Raw genomic sequence first — 18,944 nt, 5'->3', positions numbered from 1 at the left:
TGTGTGTGTGTGTGTGTGTGTGTGTGTGTGTGTATATATATATATATATATATAAATGGAATATTATGCAGCCATCAAAAAGATGACATCTTGCCATTTGCAATGACATGGATGGAACTAGAGGGTATTATGCTAAGCAAAATAACTCAATAAGAGAAAGACAATTATCATATGATCTCACTGATATGTGGAATTTGAGAAACAGGGCAGAGGATCATAGGGGAAGAGAGGGAAAAATGAAACAGGACGAAACCAGAGAGGGAGACAAACCATAACTGAGGGTTGCTGGAGGGGATGGGGGTGGGAGGGATGGGGTGGCTGGGTGATGGACACTGGGGAGTGTATGTGTTGTGGGGAGTGCTGTGTATTGTATAAGACTAATGAATCACAGACCTGTACCCCTGAAACAAATAATACATTATATGTAATTAAAAAAAAAGAATTGGTATTCAATAAGTATTTGTCAAATTATTTCTAGTTTCCTAATTCTTGCCCTTTTCATCGTTTTATTTTTTCTTTCTTTTTTTTTTAAGATTTTATTTATTTAGGGACGCCTCAGTGGCTCCGTCGGTTGGGCATCTGCCTTTGGCTCAGCTCATGATCCCAGGGTCCTGGGATCAAATCCCTCATTGGGCTCCTTGCTCAATGGGGAGCCTGTTTCTCCCTCTCCCTTTGCCTGCGGCTCCCCTGCTTGTATTCTCTCTCTCTGACAAATAAATAAATAAAGTCTTTTAAAAATGTATTTTATTTATTTATTTGAGAGAGACAGAGAACACGAGCAGGGGAAGGGGCAGAGGGAGAAGCAGGCTCTCTACTGAGCAGGGAGCCCGACACAGGGGGACCTTCCAGGACCCTGAGATCATGACCTGAGCCAAAGGCAGATGCTTCACTGACTGAGCCACCCAGGTGTCCCATCTTCCTATTTTTTTCTTATTTGTCTCCCATTTGTCTCTTCCCAATCTTCCCTCTTCCATTTTCATTATTCCTAAGGATACATAAGGTGAAACTGAATCATAATCTGATATTACTTATAATAAATTTATGTTTGTCTCCATATATTTATTTTTTTGTGTATGTTTTTTATTTAAATTCAATTAATTAACATACAATATATTATTGGTTTCTGAGGTAGAGGTCAGTGATAAGAAAGAAAAAGAAAGAAAGAAAGAAAGAGAAAAAGAAAAAGAAAAAGAAAAAGAAAAAGAAAAAGAAAAAGAAAAAGAAAAAGAAAGAGGCCCCTGGCTGGAAAGAAAGAAAGAAAGAAAGAAGGAGGCCCCTGGCTGGCTCACTCATAGAGCATGCAACTCTTGGTCTTGAGGTGGTGAGTTCAAGCCCTATGTTGGGTGTGGAGAAGAAAGAAAAGAGAAGGGAAGGGAAGAGAAGAGAAGAAAGAGCCTTATGGTTTAAGCCACTGTTGATAAGATGGATTTTCTGTTGTTTCCAGCTTCCTTACTGATACACCCCCATTTATAAAACTGCGGGGTAAGAAAAGAATTGTGGCCGTGCAGCACACTCTACGTCAGCAGTAAGCATTTGCATGGTCATAATATAAACAGTGACTTGTTTTAACCAAAAATTGCAAAACAGCCCTGTTGGGGGAGTAAAAGAAGGGGAAAATGGGACCAGGGTACACGAAAAGGCTCTGCCTTCATCACCATGACAGGAAGCCACAAATGATGTCTAAACTTACAAAATTGAAAGAGTGGTTTAAGTGTATTAATTAGGGGTGTGTGGCTGGCTTGGTCAGTAGAACATGAGACTCTTGATCTAGGGGTTTTAAGTTCAAGCCCTACATTGGGTGTAGAGATTACTTAAAAAAATAAAATCTTTTTTTAAAAGTGTATGAATTAGAAATACGGAGAAATATATGAGAAAGAGAAAGGGCTGAAAATATCTCCTTTGGAAGAGAAGTGAAGGAGGTAGGGAAGGCCAGGGCAGGGTGATTGCCCTGATTCAACATGAAACTCCCATTCCACTTAGCTCTTTAAAAATGAACATATTCAGGGGGCGTCTGTGTGGCTCAGTCATTGAGCATCTGCCTTCGGCTCAGGTCATGATCCCAAGGTCCTGGGATCCAGCCCCACATCGGGCTCCCTGCTCCGCTGGGAGCCTGCTTCTCCCTCTCCCTCTGCCCCTCTCCCCGATCACTTTCTCTCTCTCTCTCAAACAAATAAATAAGATCTTTAAAAAGAAAATAAAGAAAAAAATGAACACATTTGGGCACCCAGGTGGCTCAGTCAGTTAAGCGCCTGACTCTTGATCTCAGCTCAGGTCTTGATCTCAGAGTCATGAGTTCAAGCCCCACACTGGGCTCCATGTTGGGCTCCACACTGGACATGGAGCCTACTTAAAAAAAAAAAAAAAGGAAGAAAAAGAATGAACATGTTCTTTGATAAAATCTTAAATTAATTTAAAATCAAATCAAATTTTAAAAATATTATGGATTTGGAGACAAATTTCACTAATTAAGCCATGCCAAAGAGAAACAAACTATCAGAAAAAAACGGTTACATGACAGATTACTCACCAACATGCTCTAATATCATTTAATAATTATAAAAATGGGGGCACCAGGCTGGCTCAGTCAGAAGAGCATGCAACTCTTGACCTCAGGGTTGTAAGTCCAAGCCCCATGTTGGGCATAGAGATTACTTAAAAAATAAATAAATAAACTTAAAAAATAATTATAAAAATGGATGGAAGTTACAAAGACAGGGCTATTTGAGGTGTATGGTGACATATATTTATAATGAACGTAGGAAATGTGGAGCGGAAGCATGAAATTTTTAACTTCCAGTTCAAGGCACCAATTTTTCAGTTCATAGATGCCAGTTTTGTGCATACCACATGTTCAGTCTTATACTTGAATCTCCTTGGATCCCTGCAGTAAAGAAGCTCAACATCCCAGCTGGGGAGCCAAGATTAACCAACAAACATAAAGCATAGAATGGCACAAGGAAAGAGTCAAGAGTTGAGGAGTGTGCGTTAGTATGGCATTAGTAATGTGGGTTTGAATTCTGGGCCATAAAGAATGGATGATGTTTCAGAAGGATGAAGAGGAGGGTGGGGTTCCAGGTAAAATAAATAGGACAAACAAAGTCATTAAGGTGGGAGGGAGTGGGTGGAAAAAAAAAAAAGGTAGGAAACAGCCTCAACATATAAAGAGCTCTTCTAATTAAAAAAAAGGGGTGCCTGGGTGGCTCAGTGGGTTAAGCATCTGCCTTCAGCTCAGGTCATGATCCCAGGGTCCTGGGATCAAGTCCCGCATCAGGCTCCTTGCTCAGCAGAGAGTCTGCTTTTCCCTCCACCTGCCACTCTCCCTACTTGTACTCTCTCTCTCTGACAAATGAATAAATAAAATCTTTACAAAAAGAAAAGAAAAAAGACCAAGAACCCAGTAGAAAAAGGGGCAAAGAATATAAGCAGATAGCATTCATCCCAAAAAAATGGAAATGGATCTTAAATACAAGAAAATATTTGCGGGGGACCTGAGTGGCTCAGTCAGTTAAGCATCAACTCTTAATTTCGGCTCAGGTCATGATCTCAGGGTCATGAGATCAAGTCCTCCCCCCACCCCTGTCAGGCTCCATGCTGAGCCTGGAGCCTGCGGAAGATTCTCTCTCCCATGTGCTCGTGTGCAGGTGTGTTCACACACTCGCACACACTCTCTAAAAAAAAAAAATTAAGAAAGAAAATATTCGCAAGCATAATAAGAGAAATATCCAATAAATTCCATTCTCATCACTCACATCGGCAAAAATCAAAAAGTTTCAGAACACCATGTGTGGCAGGCAGAATTCTAAGATCCCCCAAATTCCGACCCCCTGGTGTACAACCAACTTCTCCTCGTTCAGTCCTACAACCATAAGGAACTGAAATTCACCAAAAGCAAGCTTGGAAGCAGATATCTCCCCAGAATCTCCAGACAAGAACTCAGTCGGGTTGCCACCTCGACTTTAACCTTGTGATACCCTGAGCAGAGAACCCAGCCATGCTGTGCCAGACTTCTGGCCTTCAGAACTGTGAGCTAATACATGGGTGTTGTTTTAAGCCACTGAGTTTGAGGTAATTTGTTATGAGGCATAGAAAACTAATACGCTGTGTTTAAAAGGGTGTGGAGAAATGGCTGCGTGCATTTATTGCCGGTTGGCATGTAAATTCGCATAACCTCGATGGAGGGCAAATTGGCAATATTTATGAAAATTAAAGTTGCTCATCCCTTTGACTCAGCAACTCCTCCTTTAAGAAGTCATCCTCCAGATACACTCACACCTGAGCAAGACGATCTGGAAACAAAGATACACACAGCAGCCTTGTTTGTAACTGCAAATGACTGTCTGCACCCTACATGTCTATCAATAGTAGGCCAGCCAAATACAGGATGATACACTCCCCGAATGAGGCCCCTCCAGTTACCCTAATATTGAAAGTCCTCCAGGAATGATTTTCAGTTAAAAATAGAAGGTTTAGATGGTGTAGAGAATGCTATTTATATGCAGCCAAAAAAAGAAAAATATAATCCTATATTAACATATATGTTGGTAAATGCATAGGGTATTTCTGGAAGATACACAAGAAACTGGTCACAGGGTTTACCTTTGGGGAGGTGATCCATTGGCTAGAGGACAGAAGGAGGAGGAGAAGGGCTGTGTCCATGTTACCTTGTTCACTCTTTCCAGAACAAAGAAGGTGTATTACCTGTTCAGGAAAATAAACACAAACAAAAGAACAAGATTAGCTCCGCCCTTGTGGGTACTTGAAGAGAGTAAAAGTACACTGCTTTAAAGGAAGGAAGGGAGGGAGAAAACTAGAAAGGGCTAAGTAGAAACTTAGTGCTGCTCGCCCTCTGTTCAACTGATTATATCCCCGTGGTATCAACGCTATGGTTCATTTTCAGGCAAAGGTCCACTTGTAAGTGGGCACAGAGACGTCCTCTGTGAGAAGGACGCCCTGCCATTTCCTTGTGCTGACTGGGCACCCAGCTGGCTCCCAGCAGGTGCCCCCTAAATACTGCGGGATTAAGCGGCGCCTGATCGCTGCTTGATCTACGTTCTTCCCTTCCAAAGTCAGGGTGCCGATGTGGTTTTGTTCCTATGTTCCTCGAAGATTTCTTTTTTTTTTAATTAAAGATTTTATTTTTTAGTCATCTTTACACCCAGCGTGGGGCTCCACCTCACAACCCGGAGATCAAGAGCCGCATGCTCTACGGACTGAGCCAGCCTGGAGCCCCCCTCAGATATTTCTAAACTTTTGCTAAAAAGTCGGCTTTTCAATATTAGACGCTGCCTTTTTTTTTTTCCAGGGGGCGCCAGCGGGGTTAGGAGGCTGGGTAGAGGATTTGCTCACGGTGAAGCGGTGAACCGACTTTCAAACTGGGATGGGATTGGAGGGAAAATGGCAAGCGGCGTTGAGGCGGCGGAAAAGCAGGAAGCCCAACCCAAGCGCGGCTGCGCAGGAGATCTGGCCCCGCCCACCCTGGCAACTCGCACTTGCGCCCCCTGCAGGTTAAAGGTTCTACTTGCGACTCTCCATGGTTTCTTACACCTACAACCCTTTCCAGGCCCCTCTGCCCGGAGCCCAAGCCCTCCTCTGTCTTCACCTGATCCACTTGGGCTTCTCCTTTTTTTTTTTTTTTAAGATTTTATTTATTTATTTGACACAGAGAGAGAGACAGCGAGAGAGGGAACACAAGCAGGGGGAGAGGGAGAGGGAGAAGCAGGCTTCCCACCAAGCAGAGAGCCCAATGCGCCCCTCGATCCCATGACCCTGGGATCTTGACCTGAGCAGAAGGCAGACACTTAACGACTGAGCCACCCAGGCACCCTGTGATTTCCTTCCTTGAAAGAATTGTAGTTTTAGGGGCGTCTGGGTGGCTCAGTGGGTTAAACATCTGACTCTTGATTTTGGCTCCATGATCTCCGAGTCTTGAGATCAAGCCCTGCCTCAGGGTTCATGCTCAGGGAGGGGTCTGCTTCTCTCCCTCCCAATCTCCCTCTCCCCCACTGCCCCTCTCCCTCTCCTGCCTCGCTCTCTTTCTCTCTCTCAAATAAATAAAACTTTTTTAAAAAGAATTATAGTTTTATTCTTTTCAGGTAGGGAAAGTGAGATGTAGAGGGAAGCCAATAAAGGTTGTGTTTATGGGTTGATTAGCACCCTGGCCAACTGGGGCTCAAGCCTGCTAGGCACTGTCTGAGAGGCCGGGGACACACCTCTGAACTATCACACTGGAGGATGGGGAGCCTGGGACATTTCTTTACCAACTCCCATGCCCTTTTGCTAACCTCCACCCACAATCCCGATTGTCCCTACAGTTTCTCAGGCTGAGAAGCTGAGAGGCAGGCCTCAAGGTAGAGTGCTCACCTGCCTACCACAGCTGCAGGTGGGCTCAGGGGGCTCAGGGGAAACGGGGCAGGCCATTGCAGCACCTAGCCTAACATTGTCACATGGAATGCAGCACCTAGCCTAACACTATCACATGGAATGGTAAATTGGTTTTTATTTTCTCTCTCGGCCTCTATAGACTGTATTTTTCATCTCTGCGCCCCCAGCTTCAAACAGTACATTGCTACACATTCTGTGCTCAAAAACTGTTTATTGAATGAATGAGGGAATACAGGTATGGATGGATGGATGGATGGATGGATGGATGGATGAATAAATAAATGACTGAATAAGCTTGGAGTTGACATCAATGAGTACTGAGGGAGAAGATTGATTTTCATCATGTTAGGATCAAAGTACAGCGGCTTTGAATGCCAGAAAGTCGTCTACTTTAATAGTTTGAGGGAACAAATTCCACACACAAAAACTGGCAGAAAACATAGGAGGTTCAAATCATTCAAAATCTCAAAACAACTTCCAGCACCTTGGTGGCCCAGTTAATTGTCAGACTCTTGATTTCAGCTCAGGTCATGATCTTGGGGTCCTGGGATTGATTCCCGAGTCAGGCTCCACATTCAGTGTGGAGTCTGCTTGTCCCTCTCCCTCGGCCCCTCCCCCTGCTTGCACACTCTCTCCCTCTCAAATAAACCTTTTTTAAAAATCTCAAAACAACTTGGTAAATGAGACTGTGTCCATAACTACCTTGTGTCACAAGGATGAATATATCTTATGACCGAGAGTCTCAGGAAGTGATATCCCCATTACTCCCTCCTCAACCAGGGCCTTGAAAATCCATCCCCAACATTAAAGAGGGCATGTGATGTAATGAGCACTGGGTATTATATAAGACTGATGAATCACTGACCTCTACCTCTGAAACCAATAATACATTATATGTTAATTAATTGAATTAAAATTTTAAAAAATATTTTAAAAGATTTTTTAAAAAAGAAAGAAATGCCTCCACTCAAAAAATAAAAAAAAATCCATCCCCAAACCTCTCTCTGGGTCCAAATAAAAGGGCTATTTTTTTTTCATCTCCTCTTTCAGACCAAGTGCTATAGAAAGTAACAACTGGGGCGCCTGGGTGCTCAGTGGGTTAAGCGTCTGACTCTTGGTTTTGATCTCAGGGTCGTGAGATCGAGCCCCTCGTGGGGCTCCCCGCTCAGCATGGAGTTGACTTGAGATTCTCTCTCTCCCTCTCCCTCTGCCCCTCCCCCCCAAATAAATAAATAAATCTTTAAAACAAAAAAAAGAAAGTAACAACCAAGGCAAAACTAAAATTACCCCAGACAGGAAGAACAAGAAGCAGCAAGTCATGTGGAAATCAGGGGTTGTGTGCCCAGCCACTGTCGTCCTCGGTTAATTGCCTGACACGCCCTCCTAGCCCAGTTCAGGGATCTGGACCAGGCAGGCCTGACCATGCAAGTGACCTGCCCACCCGCCGCTGGGCACTCCCACGGCCTCTGCCACTCTGGCACTTGGAATTGGCCACCCTGCCCAGGTTGCAACCACGGTTGTGGAAGGAAACTGAGTTGCTCCCTTGTCCTCTGGCTGGCAGCCAGGACCCAGGCTCCCTAATGACGGGTAGTGCTCCCCTGGGCTGTTGAAGGCCCTGACTCACCTCTCCCCCCACAATAGGTGTGGCTCCAGCAGGGACTCTACCAGTAAGGGCCTGGGTGGCCTCCCAAACGGGACCTGCTTTCCTGTCAGCTGGGATGCAACAGGAGTACAGTCCCCTCCTCAGCACATTCAAGGCCTGGAGAATTCAGCCTGCCCATCCTGAAATGTCAAGCAAGTGAGACGACTCAGAGGCATACGAGGGACCCAGCTCTTACCACGTGGATTAGCCTAACATGGCCGCCCCGTGCAGTGGGCATGCACCAAGCACTTCCAGAACTGAACATCTGTCATTGAAGCTGTGGCCTCCCCCAGATTCTTTGACACAGCACTTTGCCAGGTTTCCTGCCACACTTCTGGTCTCTTCAGGGACAGTCTTTTGTCCTCCCCTTGGCTGGGGGTGCTCTCAAGCTTCTGACCTAGTCTTCCCTAACGTATGGGTCTCCTCACGCTGTTCATCAGTGAGCTCACCAGACTTGGATTCAAGGGTCATTTCTTGAGATTTCAAACTGTAGGTCGCCTTTGTGCCACTCTTTCTATATTTCCCAGGGCAGAACTTTCTAGGGGCTCAATTTATGTTGACTGCTAAGCTTTCTACCTATAGCCTGACTCCCTCTTCTTGGCCTAAATCCAGCCAGAACAGAAATTTCTGTCCAAGCCATGCGGCACAGGAAGGAAATCCCGGAAAGGTACACTCCTCCCTGCTCTATCTCTGTTTCATGCTGGGTTGCCAAGACGTACCCATGTGGCCCCCAGTGTGTGTTTGGCAGCAGGGGGCAGTGCAGGACACATCTCCTCTCAGGGTCCCAAATGTGAATCTGACCAAAGGCCTCCTGCTTCTGGCTTCCTGTTCAACTTCTCCAACTTTCCACCCTTTCTCTGGCCTTAAGCCCAGAAAAGTAACCTTGGGATCCACTGCCACACCTCTCCTGGCCCTGCCTCCATGTTTCTTCCCACAATTCCTGGGGGCCGGATGGGACAAACGTTGGGCTTTCACTTCTTCTAGATCATATCTTCCTACTCAAAAGCAACAGCCTGACCAATATTGTTGGAAGGGGCATTGTCTCTCCATCATGGAAGAACTATTGTGATCTGAATTCTCCAGAATCGATTTTTTGTATTGAGGTATAACTGAATTACAACATTACATTAGTTTCAGGTGCACAACCTAACAGTTTGATATTTGTGTTATGAAATGATCACTGCAATAAGTCTCGTCAACATCCAGCACCATACATAGTTACAAACATTTTTTTCTTGCGATAAGAACTTTTACATCCTACTCTCTTGGCAACTTTCAAATATGCAATACAGTATTATTAACTATAGTCACCATGCGGTACATTACGTCCCCAGGACTTATTTATTTTATAACTGGAAGACTATCATTTCACCCACCCCCTACCTCTGGCAAACATCAGTCTGTTCTCTGTATCTGTGAGCTTGGTTTTTTTGTGTGCTTTGTTTTGGTTTTTAGATTGCACATATAAGTGAGATCATACGGTATTTGTCTTTCTCTGACTTATTTCACTGAGCACAATGCGCTCGATCCATCCATGTGATTGCCTCCAATGGCAAGGTTTCACTCTTTTTTATGGCTCAATGATATTCCCTTGTATATATGTACACTTCATTTCCTTTGTCCCTTCATCCGTTAATGGACACTTGGGCTGCTTCCACATCTTAGCTATTATAAATAATGCTGCAATAAACACGGAAGTACACGCATCGTTTCAAATTGGTGTTTTTGTTTTCTTCAGATAAATACCCAGAAGTGGGATTGCTGGATCCTATGGCGGCTCTGTTTTTAATTTTCTGAGGACCCTTCACACTGTTTTCCAGAGTGGCCATACCAATTTACACTCCTAACAATGCACAAGGGTTCCTTTTTCTCCACATCCTCGCCAACTCTTGTTATTTCTTGTCTTTCTTTTTTAAGATTTTATTTATTTATTTGAGATAAAGCGAGAGTGAGCGAGAGAGAGCAAGCACAAGGGGGGCAGAGGGAGAGGGACAAACAGGCTCCCCACTGAGCAGGGAGCCCAAGGCGGGGCTCAATCCCAGAACCCTGAGATCATGACCTGAGCCAAAGACAGACGCTTCACCAACTGAGCCACCCAAGCACCCCTATTTTTTGTCTTTTTGATAATAGTCATTCTGTCAGGAAGGACCCCAGCCCACTCCTCCAAGCCTGTCTTCCCCAACACCCCCAAGTTCACCCTCTAGGTCCGTTCAAACAGACCACAAACCATGCAATGCTCATTCCCACCTCCACATCTTTGCCAGGACCATTCTCCTGCCTGGAATGCAGGCCCTCTGTCCGTGTAAATCTTGCCCATCCTCCAGGGCTCAGTCCCCCCCGCCCCTCCCAGGCCACCCAAACTGTCCTCTCCCTCTTGAACTTCTTACGTACTCTCCTCTAGGAACGCACGGTTCGACACTGAATTGTCCCCTAAGAGGCTCCCATGTATCCCCAGCATGACAGTGAGCTAGCGCTTTGGGGACATGAGTGACACCATACACTTTGCAAACCACTCCCTCCCCGACATTTAGGGGACTTTATAAAAAGGCAGGTGCCCAGGTCCCATCTCAGACTTGCTAAACCAGAATCTCAGAAGGTGGGCCCAGGCAACTGTGTTATTTTTGGTAATAGCTTAACCAAGGGGGAATTAACATACCATAAAATTCACCTTTCCGCACTGTACCAGCATCACGTTTCCAAGGTCCATCTGTGATGTAGCAGGTGCCAACCCTTCCTTCCGTTTAATGGCTGAATCATGTTTCCTTGCGCAGATCGACCACATTTTGTTTCTCCGTGCATCCGTTAATGGACATGTGGGTTGTTTCCACTTTGGGGCTGTTGTGTTTAATGCTGCTGTGAACGCCAGTGTGCCAAGTTCTTGCATGAACGTATGTTCTCACTTCTCTTGGGTAGGTACCTAGCAGTGGAATGGCTGGGTCATAGGGCCACTCTCAGCTTACTCCTCTGAGGCTCTGACACACTGTTTTCTACAAGCAGCCGCACCATTTAACAAGCCCACCAGCGATGGATGAGGGTTCCAGTTTCCCCACATCCTTGGTCTACGGATCTCTATCATGTTGCACAGGTGCGACCAAGTTTGAGCACCCTGAGCTAAGCTCCGGAAGTCCGACTTGTGCACCATCCTGAAAACTGCCCGGGACTACTCTGAGCTGTGGGGTGGGCCCGGGGTTGGATCCCCTTCCACGGAGAGCCCCAGGGTTGGGGATGGTGGGGATGGCGTGCTTACGAGTGTGAGTATCACCCAGGAAATAATCATGGCGGCCCCCTTGCTGAAAGCCAAGGCCCAAGAAACAGCGCTTGGAGTTCTTGAGGAGGAAGTAGCTGGGGTAGAGGGAGGAAGGAGGCCAAGCCAGGTCCTGACTCAGCCTTTGAGTTGCTGTTTAACCGGTGATTGGGTCATTCAGCCTCCGCAGGCGGGCGGTGATGTGTTGACAAAATGAGGATTGTGTCTGCTTCTCATCCCCACCCCCCAAAGGGTGCCGTGAGGTTAAAATTAGCTCATTGGGGGCGCCTGGGTGGCACAGCGGTTAAGCGTCTGCCTTCGGCTCAGGGCGTGATCCCGGCGTTATGGGATCGAGCCCCACGTCAGGCTCCTCTGCTATGAGCCTGCTTCTTCCTCTCCCACTCCCCCTGCTTGTGTTCCCTCTCTCGCTGGCTGTCTCTATCTCTGTCAAATAAATAAATAAAATCTCTTAAAAAAAATAAATAAAATTAGCTCATTGAAAGCATCTGGTGCAAGTTCCTGGTAACTCCTGTGCGTTATTATGGTATTATCTCGGTCTGGTCCTCGGGTGGGAACAGGAGGGCGTGGTTGATGGGACGAGCGACGCCACAGTTTTCCGGACTGATGCAGAAGTTGTGATTCTTTCCAAGCCCAACAGCCCTGGTTTAAATCCCTGCCCCCCACTCCCCCGCTCCCCCCACGGCTCAAACGGACTAAAATAAACAGGAAGTTTCCATTTCACCCAGACCTCACTGAGGCTTGAGTGGCATGTGACTTCTGCTGCCCAGTTCCTTCTCTCTCTGGAAGGACCTTTCAGGCTGAGGCGTGGCTACATTCGTACTCACAGCAAAGATACATCTTTTTTTTTTTTTTTGGCCTCTATAACTTCCTGTCCCACACTGATTCTAGTACCTTCTCCGCTACACACGCACTTTTACAACATCAGGAGGGCATGTGCCAAAATAAAAGGGCTAGAATTCATATCAAAGCCCAACACCCAGGATCTTGTTGCAAAGCCCGATGAAGCTGTTTGTGGGGGCAGAGGCTGACCGTTGTTACTCAGGAACTCAGTCCCCAGGAACAGGAAGAGGGTTGTGTTTGGGTTTGTCTTTTTTCTTTTTCTTTTTTTTTTTTTTTTGAACCAAGTGAAACCTTAGTCCCTTGAGCAACATGAGGCTGTTTGTTTTCTTGCCTTGCCCCCCCCCACTGGCTCCCTGTGGTGTTGGGGGGATTAGAGACCCAGCTTTTCTTCGTCCCTGGGCAGAGGTGGGGGTCTGTTTCCTTTCTGCCCCGAGAAGAACAGCTAATCCCCGAAATGGGTCTACGTGGAAACAGTCACTGAGGATAAGCAGCTGCTCCCATCCGAAGGTCCTCACATAACAGCCACAGCAGGCTGGCCTTCTCCTGCTTCCTGGAATTGTGTTCCTAGGCTGGGGGATGAGCAGATGGTGTAAGTTCATTTGTGGCTTCAGAATGTTAAGGCGTGTGTGTGTGTGTGTGTGTGTGTGTGTGTGTGTGTGTGTGTTTTAATAGAAAAATAGAAAAAAAGACAAAATTTTTGTCAAGCCTTTGTATGTGTCTCACATCACCCAGATCTCAGTGAGAAATAAAGAAAACCATCAGAACCTTTGATCCTCTCCTTCCCAGAAACAGGATGAGTCACCCAGCTCCTCAGCCTCCCACTCACAGAAGCCGGTGAGAATGTGGCTAGAGGGGGCTCTGCCCTGAGGGAAAACTGGGCAGGCCTCTGCCCCATGCCTGTCTGCAGTCGTCTGCTTTCAGACAACGGAGTTCCAGCCCCTGCAGCGGGTGGGGGAGCTCTGTTCCTGACTGGAAGAGTCAAGAGTATTCTCGTAAGAGGACTGAGAAACTTCCCAGAACTCTGAGGAACAATGAGCAAGGGTATCCTTGCCCCAGTGGAGCCTACTGGGTTACCCTTGAAGAACAGAGGTCACGCAGATGTCTGGGCTGTGTCCCCAGGGCCGTGACCTGGGGATGGAGCCTGTTTGAGGGAGGACTTTGAACTGGAGGGAGAAATCCCCAGGAAAGGTCACGGGGCACCTTCTCTTTGCTCTAGCGTGCTTACAGTCAGCCCTCAAACTTCACCCAGCCCCAGGTGGGGATCAAGGGACAGTGAGAATTGGACTCCAAGAGCATCCACACTGGCCTTCCAGAAGCTTCCGCTTAAGCCCCGTTCCAGGCCCCGCTCCTTTGAAGCACAGACGGATTAGAGGTACCTGTTCCTCTCTAGGCACCCTGCCCACCCAGTTTGACGAGTTGGGGGCCACTCCCTCCCCAGGGGCAGTTTCTAGCCTGGCTCCAGCGTCCCCGCACCTGGCACCGACAACCCTCAGACTCCAGGGCATTGTCCAGAATGTTGATGGTTGGGAGATGACTCTGGAACATAACCGGAGCTAAAAAATAACTAACTGGTACCTCCCACTTGGCCACCCCAACTCCCCCGCCCGGCTGTGTGGAAAGGGGTACGGAGCTTCATTTTCCAGGAAGTCACCTCATGGGCTAATGATGCAAGCTCAAGACAGGGAGTGCTGAGAAGGCTGCCAAGAGTTCTCTCAGTCATCCCTCTGCCACAAAAGGCAGCACCATCCTGACCCCGGGGACGCAATGCTCGGCGCCAGGACCGTCTCTGAGGCTCTTTCTCGGTGGTGACGGGAACAAATAACAGCTCTGCTGTCCTGAGATTGTCATGAAGATAAAAGGAGATAATGTGCCGGAACCCTCGGGAGTGCTGGAATGTTCTGTAACTTGATCTAGGTGTGAGTTATCCAGGTGTATACATGGGGCAAAACTCATTGAGCTGGTCACTTAAGATTTATGCATTTGGCCGTATCTAAATAATAGATCAGTAAAGTATGTGGGCATGAAAAAGAGCAAAGAATGAGGTAACAGATGGGCGCGGGCACTTCATACCCTGTAAACCATTTGTCAGCATGGACTTAAAAACTTCTAGTGAGGAGGTGCCTGGCTGGCTCCATCGGTGAAACCTGCAACTCTTGATCTTGGGGTCGTGAGTTGGAGCCCCACGTTGGACATAAAGATTACCTAATAAAAAATAAATAATCTTTAAAAAATTAAAAATAAAATAAATTTTAAAAATCAGTAAAAATAAAAACTTTTAGTGGAGCATAACCACTCTCCTGATTTCTAATATCACGGATTCATTTTGCCCCTTTTTGAACTTCCTATGAACGGAGTCATACAGTACGGCCTCGCATTTGTTTGCTTTTTTTTTTTTTTTTTTGGTCAGCATTGCGAGATTCATGCGCGTTGTCCCAAGAGCGTGTTCATTCTCGTGGATGTAGGGTATTCCACTGTCTGAAGACGCCATTTATTTCTCTGTTCCGTGTCAGGGACAGGCATTTGGGCAGTTTCCGGTTTAGGGTTATTAAAAGGAATGCTGCCATGAACATGTTTGTCCTGGAGTAAATGTATATGTGCATCTCTCTTGGGGATATACCCAGGAGTGGGAGTGTTGGGTCAGGGAATCCATCTGCTGAGTTTGGGGGGATACATGCAAAGCCCTAAAGGAGCTCAGACATCTTCTCCCACCCCCAAGACCCCTGAATCTGGAGCCTTTACCATGGCTCTCAGAACCCTTGACCCTTCAGCAGCTCTGAGGCCAAGGGCGATGAACCATACCCCTAGAACTGGGGCGGTGGGAGCAGTTGTCACCTCAAGGGAAGTGCTCAGTCAGCGGGGGCCGCCATTACAAAACACCACAGACTGCGTGGCTTCAACAACAGAAATTTTCTCACAGTTCTGGAGGCTGGAAATTGGAGATCAGGGTGCCAGCATGGTCAGGTTCTGGTGAGAGCTCTCTACCTAGCTTGCAGCCTTCTCACGGTGTCCTCACGTGATGGAGAGAGAGGAAGCTCTCTGGGGTCTTTTTTTTTATTATTTTTTACCACAGTGCATAGTTGTGTTTTTATTTTATATTTATCTTTTTTTAATTTATTTATTCAGAGAAAGAGTGGAAGCAGGGGGAGGGGCAGAGGAAGAGAGAGAATCTCAAGCAGACGCTGCACCGAGCACAGAGCCTGACACAGGGCTCTATCTCATGATCCTGAGATCATGACCTGAGCCGAAACCAAGAGTATCAGATAAACATTTTATCTTTTTTAAGTAAGCTTCTATGCCTGGGTGCCTCAGTCAGTTAAGCATCTGCCTTCAGCTCAGGTCATGATCTCAGGGTCCTGGAATCAAGCCCCACATTGGGCTCCCTGTTCGGCAAGGAGTCTGCTTCTCCCTCTCCCTCTGCTCTTCTCCCTGCTCTTTCTCTCTCTGTCTTGCTCACTCTCCCTCTCAAATAAATTTTTAAGGTCTTAAAAAAAAAAAAAGTAAGCTTCTATGCCCAACGTGGGACTTGACCTCACAACCCTGAGATCAAGAGTCACATGGCCTACCTACTGAGCCAGCCTGGCACCCTTCTGGTGTCTCTTCTTATAGGAACATTAATCCCATCATGAGGGCCCCACTCTCATGACCTCATCTAAACCTAATTACATTTCAAAGACGCCATCTCCATATACCATCACACTGTGGGGTTAGGGCTTCAACATAGGAATGGGGGGGAGGGGCACAGTTTGGTCCTCAGCAAGGAGTAAAAAGACCTTCTCCATTCTGTGCCGGGCTGGAGTCCTGGAGGAGACAGCTGGGATGCTTCAAGGGCAGACCACCTGAGCCTGGCCTGGATAGGGCAAGGGACAGTGGGGAGTTTTCCAGTGCGAGGAGGGGCCGTCTCTTCCTATTTGCATCATCTGTCTGACTGCTTCACCTCTGTGTCCCCAGTGTCTGTGAGCAAACGGTCTGGCACTCAGCGTGTGCCCCCAGAAATACTGTTCCGAAACCCTATTTTTCTGGGAATTCTCAAGCATACAAAACTATAGAGAGACCAGTATAGTCTCAGTATACTGAACCCCTATATTCTCCTCGCTCACTTTCAACAATTATCGACATTTTGCCCATCTAATTTCACTTACCACTTGTCACAGTTGGTATTCCAAGGAGAGGGAACAGCATATAAAAGGCACAGAGGTTTGAAGACCGTGTGGCATGCTCAGTCCCTGAAGGGCTGGAGGGTGGCCAGATTCAGGAATAGACGGTCCCAGTGACTATTACAGCTCTCTGGCCCGCATGGTCCCGACCTCATCTCTTCTCACAACACAGATTAAGCACTTCCTATGGGTGTGCCATCCCTGAGCAGAAATAACAGCGTGAATGAGATGCAGCCGCTCTTCTCATGGGGCTGACTCTTTAGGAGAGAGACCCACAAGGGAACAAGCAATACAGCATGATGCTTCTCTGGCAGGAGGCTGTGGGCACCTAGCCAGACGTGGGGTCAGGAAAGGACTCTTGGGGCACCTGGGTGGCTCAGTCGTTAAGCGTCTGCCTTCGGCTCAGGGTGTGATCCTAGAGTCCTGGGATCGAGCCCCACATCAGGCTCCTCCTCTGGGAGCCTGCTTCTTCCTCTCCCACTCCCACTGCCTGTGTTCCCTCTCTTACTGGCTGTCTCTCTCTCTGTCAAATAAATAAATAAAATCTTTAAAAAAAAAAAAAGGAAAGGACTCTTGGGGGAAGTGTTAGCTTGTGAAGGTTATTCTCCATTTGCCCCCAAATCCATTCTTTGGGGTTTTTTTGGTTTTGTTTTTGTTTTTTAAGATTTTATTTATTTATTTGAGAGAGAAAGACAGAGAGAAAGAGAGAGTGAGTACAAGCCAGGAAGAGAGGCAGAGGGAGAGGTAGAAGCAAACTCTCCGCCAAGCAGGAAGCCCAATGCGGGGCTTGATCCCAGGACCCTGGGATCATAACCTGAGCTGAAGGCAGATGCTTAACTGGCTGAGCCACCCAGGCGCCCCAGAACAGCTCTTTCTTACAGCAGAATTCCAATTAATAAATGTAGAAGGAACAAGAGAAACACAAACAACACAGTAATAAGCATCGCAGGCAGGACCTACTGACGGATGGTAAAGTCAGTGGGCAAAAGTTTGAAGAAAAACAGGATAGATGCATGGTCTCAAAGTATCTTCTCTAAGATATTTATTAATAACAATCTCTAAGATATTTATTAATAATGGGTCGGGGTGGGGGAGTGGTGCCTGGCTGGCCCAGACTTGATCTCAGGGTTGTGAGTTGGAGCCCCACGTTGAGCATAGAGATTACTTAACAATAAAATCTTTGCTCATCAGGGAGCCTGCTTCTCCCTCTGCCTGCCTCTCTCTCTCTCTCTCTCTCATTCTGACAAATAAATAAAAACTTAAAAAAAATAAATACATAAACAAAGCAGCGTGGCTGAGTTTGCCTAAGCAAACTAGCACAACCACGTCACCCCTTAGGAAGACATGCCGACCTCTGGGTGGAGAGTGGATTTGGGGGTGAGAAAAAGGCCTGGGGGGGATCAGCTCTGACAGTGCTGGAGCAACTCTGGGGAGAGGCATAGATGCACGGAGAACCCCAAAGGGGGCAACCGGAATAGGGGTTTAAGGAGAAGGGGCTGGTCCTGAGGAACACTTGGGGTTAACTGGAGTCAGTGTTTTGCAGGTGTTGACGAAGGGGCTGGGGCAGAGCAGGGACTCAGGGGGCCCGGGCTCGTCCCGAGCATTGTTTTGAGCTGCGAAGTCCTTATTCTGCTAATACCAGCCTCTTGTCACGCTCCTTTAGCCCACACAGCGGGCTGCAACGGGCATGCCCTTGGCCTGCTTTTCAGACAGTTCACAATGGGAGAAGACGAATGCACGTGCTTCGGGAGCCACGAACCATGGAGTTTGAGCACACACAGTGATCACCCACCACTAGCAGTCTGGAGCGAAATCAAAGCCCTCACCTGACGTAAAACTCATAAATGAGGGGTGCCTGGGTGGCTCAGTCGGTGAAGCGTCTGCCTTCCGCTCAGGCCATGATCCCAGGGTCCTGGGATCAAGCCCCACATCGGGCTCCCTGCTCAGTAGGGAGCCTGCTTCTCCCTCTCCCTCTGCCTGCCGCTCCCCCTGCTTGTGCTCTCTCTCTCTCTGTCATATAAATAAAACCTTAAAAAAAAAAAAAAGAAAAGCTCATAAATGATCCCATCCTCTGACCCATAAGCCGAGTCCTGGGAATTTATCCTAAGGGAATAATTTTTTAAAAGACTTAACCATCATCCAACTTCAACAACTGTCAACTGATTGGACGGATCTCATTTCATCTGTACCCTGACCCACGTCTGCCCCTCGATTATTCGGAGGCAGGTCCCAGACATCACTTTCTTTCATTGGTAAATACGTATCTCTGAAAGGTCAGAATCCCCCCCTCACAAAAAGTAATTGCACTACCATTATCATACCTAAGGAAAAAAACTCCCACAATTCCTCAACGTCAGGGTGCTTGCGAGAACTCTTGAGAGCAATGTCTGGCTCACAGAGAAAACTTAAAATCAAAAGTGGTGGTAGTTACTGGTGAGTCACCGGTTCTTGGGCTCACCTCCGTCATAGTGCCACTATGACAACGCTGTGTCACCACAGCCAGATGCTCCCCATATTCCTGTGTGAGTGTGTGTGTGAGTGTGAGTGTGTGTGTGTTGTCTTTTTCAACAGTAAAAATAAAACATACAGTTAGAGTTGTAAAACAAGAAATTTCGTATCTGCCCAGGGATCATGCAGATAATATCCCATACAATGGAAAATA

At 47.0% G+C, this 18,944-nt stretch overlaps 1 protein-coding gene across 1 annotated transcript in view; it reads right to left on the bottom strand.

The window, feature by feature from the left end:
• Window positions 1-16,439, bottom strand: part of NYX (nyctalopin) — an 89,906-nt gene extending 73,467 nt beyond the window's left edge. The window contains 3 exon segments of the mRNA XM_034648752.1: window positions 4,597-4,698; window positions 10,680-10,940; window positions 16,268-16,439. The gene's annotated coding sequence lies outside the window, so the exon portion shown is untranslated.
• Window positions 16,440-18,944: the final 2,505 nt, after the last annotated feature.

The sequence above is a fragment of the Ailuropoda melanoleuca genome, chromosome X, assembly GCF_002007445.2.
Source record: "Ailuropoda melanoleuca isolate Jingjing chromosome X, ASM200744v2, whole genome shotgun sequence".
Taxonomy (NCBI): Eukaryota; Metazoa; Chordata; class Mammalia; order Carnivora; family Ursidae; genus Ailuropoda; species Ailuropoda melanoleuca.
This window is presented reverse-complemented; position numbering and strand designations above follow the sequence as displayed.